The following is a 4,641-nucleotide window of genomic DNA, read 5'->3' as shown; positions in this document are numbered from 1 at the left end:
CACTTTGAGTATCTCCCTCACATACAAATACAACTGAAATATACTGCACAAAATGTTGGATCCCCAATGAAAATCATGAGTGGGCTGGAAAAAAAAAAAAAACCAACCTTTTAGAAAAGTTCTATCACTCCTTGAAAACAGGTTTGCTAGAAATAATATAATTTAAAATATCATTTAAAGTGATCAGCTATGAAAGCTGATGAGCTCACATTTAACATTTAAACATTTAAACATTTAAACATTTAAACGTGAGGTAGCAGGGACCTCTCACATGCTTCTGTTTAAATGCCTGTTGGAGATGCTTGTTGAATGGAGCCAGGGAATGCAACATTATAAAGAATGAAGCCATTGGTGAGTAGAGCTGTCCCTATAGTTGACTAACACAATATAAGCTATATAAAACTATTTTAAAAGGGCTTCTTTATTTTTCCTTGTTTTAAAATATTTTTATTTATTTATTTTCATACAGTAGAAACTTTACTTTTTATAGTGTTTCATGCTGAGCCATAGTTGAATAAATTTATTTTAAGATGGTTGGTAAACTGTTTTCTTTTTGTACATCTCTGGTGTTGCATTTTTAAATAAATCATTTTTAAGGTGACTGTTTCAGTGTTTTTCTTATTTCCTGCTGTGGAGATGAGGGCTTTAATAAACAATTTTTTGAAGTGGCTATTTTTACATTTTTTTCTCCTGTATCCTGCTGTTACAGTGCTGGAAGCTTGCTACATGTTCATTGGTTTTAAATAGCTTCTGTTCCTTGGATTGTTTTTTTTTCTTAGAAATGTTTCTTGCACATTAGTTCTCTCCCGTAAATAAAACTGAACAAGAAAAAGCAGTGGAACAGACTTAAAAAAAAAAAATGTTAGCACTACAATTCATAGGAATAGCTAACCTGAGGACTTAGTTATAATAACATGCAACCATAGAGCTACAGAGTCAACCACTAAGGTGTTCAGGATTGTCACATTCGAATTAAGTTTAAGCTCACTCATATTACCTTGGTGTAGTTCACCATAGTTTGCTTATGTGGAGCTATGACAGTTCAGCTGACTGCATGGTAACATTTCAGGATGTGCTAACTCAATCATGGGTTTGAACGCCAACATCCATGTAGCAAATAGTCATGCAGTCATAGTGAAACTATTCCTGAATTTTGGTTCCAATGATTACTCTCTTGTCAATATGAGACAGTTTCTAAAAATGTTGACATCATTTGTGTTGATTTTAATACCGTTTTTGAAAACTGGACCAGTTTAATATTTCATTTTGTAGTGGAAGCTGTTATTTTTATCCACAAATGAATAGACTTAAAAGGGTTGAATAATTTAGAACATTGCATGTGAAGTTGTCACTTAAAACATATTTTGATTGGAAATAAAAAGCAGAAAAAGGCAGTGGTTTTTTCCTAAAAATAAATAAAAATTCATGATTTATCAGAAAAAAGCCAGTTAGATGAGAACTCCTACTCCAGTATTCATTCTGGATGTCCCACTAGAGCACCACCAGAATCTTTTTAGTAGCAGACCAGTGTTGTCAACTCTAGAAATGCTAGGAGAATGAAGCAAACAGCACAATGAGATCAAAATTTTGATGTAAGTAAGAAGAAAAGATTAGAGATATAGAACTATGAAAATACAAGAAAACCACATAGGGTACACTGTTGCAGGCTAAGAATGTGAACAACTAGAGTTCAATTTATTGACCTCTGCCCTAGTCTGGCATTGTATTTTATCTCTCTCAAATATATTTACCTACAGATTAAATCATATGTCACTGAAGGAAAGATACCTATTCAAATACTCCTGTACTCACCTGTTCAGACTTTACTATGGTGGCATTTCAAGGTCTTTGTGCAGTGCAGGCAGTTGAGACAACAGTTTTCTCTTAAGAAAAGGGTATGTTGTGCTAAAGCCTGATCACAGAACTTGCTTGGGGAAGATAGCCAAAGCTTTGCCTTTTATGTACAAAATAGTCTTCACAATTGCTACTTTGTATTTGCAGAGAATTTGAAGTGTCTGTGAAAATAAAATACATTTAAAAGCATTTGTTAGCCTTCGTTTCCATTTTAATTCTTACCCTCATCAAATTAACTTCTAAAACTCATTTAATGCTGCCCGGTTTGTAGATGAATGAAAGATATTTAGCTGCGTATCTGGCCCTTTTCATAAGCACAAAAAATACTCATTAATTCAGATTATGTGTATCTTATGGTATCAAATTAATGCAAATTGAAAAGTGGCTTCACTTATTGACCAAACTGAGTTATTTAAGTAAAATTCTAATTCAAGTTTGAAATTGTTTATTTTCCTTATAAACAGTGTGAAAGTTTGTCTTTCCTAATCAGTATAAGAGGAACATTTCTACTGACATCTGAAGAGTGGAACAGGTGGAGGTGGAAAGGAGAGTGAAAAAGACGTAGTAATGTTTCACTAAAAGACCCTCATCTCCAAAAAAACAGAAGTGGAAGCAGACATTTTGAAATTCAAGTAATCTGTCAGGAACTTCATTTAAATTAAAGTTCCAAAATTTAAAAGTTTAAATAATTCTTCAAAGCTAAACATATTGTTCAGGATGAACTCTTCTTGATGATCTCTTCTCAGCTTTAGCTGAAATGCTGTGATTTCTTACGTGGCCCTCATTTCTGCCCTAATTCCCCTCTTCTGGTCTATAGAATTTCTGGGTACTTCAAAAAAACGCATTTTCCATGTCTGTGTTTCATGACTAATATATTGGCAGAATATCAAATTATTCTGTGTTAACCTATCTGCTTACATTTTCTTTGAAATGAAGTGTTAGTTACTAATTGTAATTGGAAGTCTTCACAAAATATTGTATGTTTTGCTGTGTTATCAACAGCCATATATATATCTCTATAGATATATATAGCTATATATAGATATATATATAGGGCACGATTGCACATGCTTTGATTTTATAGTAAACAAAAAAAAATAGGCCTTATTAAGGAAAATTGGGAAAAAACAGGTGCTTGAATATCACTGTGATAGGCTGTGGTACAAATGGCTGATTATTGGAAATCAGAATATATGTCAAATCAACTTTCTCTGACACCTTTAAATCTTTCTTTGTTTATCTGCAGTGTGAGAATCTTGCTTGTTCGGGACAAGATATTTTGATATCGTTTTTGACTAGAAGGCTTTTATTCTAGTCTGTGGGAAAATTTATCAATATACGAAAGAAACATTTTATGGACTTACTGAAATATTTAAGATGTGACTACTGCCAGAGATATGATTAAAAATATAAAAATTTTTCAAAGACTGGAGCTATCATTGCAAAGCAAACGGATTTGAGCCACTAATAATACCAGGCATTACCTTGTGCTGCCTCTATCTTTCTTTTTTATTTTTTGCCTCACTTGAATATGAAGATATCCTGTGTGATTGAACTGTCGAGTACTGAAGAGTCAGCATTGCTGCTGCGTTTGAAAGAGCTACATTGAGAACTTTATTATGCACATCTGAAAAGCAAAATCAGTAATTACAAACAACTTACAGGACAGCTGAATGTAGTTAAATCATTTATTTGCAATACACCCACAATCTTAAAATGCTTTAATATATAAAAAACATATTCAGCAGCTGCAGTGATTTATCTGACAGGCACTCTCTCTTAAGCTTTTTTTAGGAAGGTGTATATGTTCCTTTATAAGCAAAAGGTAACCACAGGTGAAAGCATATCTGTCTGCTTGACAGTTCCTCAAAGGTACTCTGATCATGGCCACAGAGCAGAGAACTGTGTAACGTAATGCAGACAGTGTCGTCATCCTACAAATCACTGCAGAAATTGCCTATGTGATTTTAAATGAAGGGAACGATTGTGTCACAATTAACTTACATAACATAACATATAACATAATTAATGGTATTTAATGAAACAACATTAAAACATACTACTGTTGATGGATAGGAGAAGTCTGAAGATATAGAAATAATCAGAGATGTATAAACATCTCTACATATGTCTCATTATATCTACAAATGTCTGATTATCTTTGTATCTCCAGCTTTTCATCTATATATCTGGGTTTGCAACTTTTTGAAAAGTCTTACTAACCAGAAGGCTCACATACCTTCCACATGGGAAATGTTTGGGTAGGAAAAAGTTAAGAATATTTTTCCATGAATAGATGTTGATTCTCGCATCAGTTTTCATGTTGAATTTTTTTGAGTATCATGTGCTGGTGTCTTTTCTGAGAGGTCTTTATTTCCATTTTAAAGTCAAGCCTCTGAGTTCTTTGAAATGTGTGGTTATGGAGGGAGTAATCTGCTGGAGGCTTTGAGACTTGAAGCCCATAATCTTGGGAGACCTCACATCTGTTGACTGAAAAGTCAACAATGTACCCTGAAGTAGAGCTGCATTAGCAGCTGTAAATTCAATCTCACTGTAGTTTAGCCACTCTAGTCTTCTTCACTGGTAATTACACCATGGGAAATAACTATTTAAATGGAATCTTGCGCTACAATTACATTTTTCAAAAAACTGGTTACAACATACAAGACAATTTTCAATTTAAACTTCCAAGTTTTAATTCAAAACAACTTTATAGTAACAATTTAGACCTGAGAATGTACAGACATTAAAGTGAGGCAACTTACATTCCAGTTGTTTGTACTGCTT

This window comes from Psittacula echo (assembly GCF_963264785.1).
Source record: "Psittacula echo genome assembly, chromosome: 2".
NCBI lineage: Eukaryota > Metazoa > Chordata > Aves > Psittaciformes > Psittacidae > Psittacula > Psittacula echo.
Note: the sequence above shows the minus strand (reverse complement) of the source record.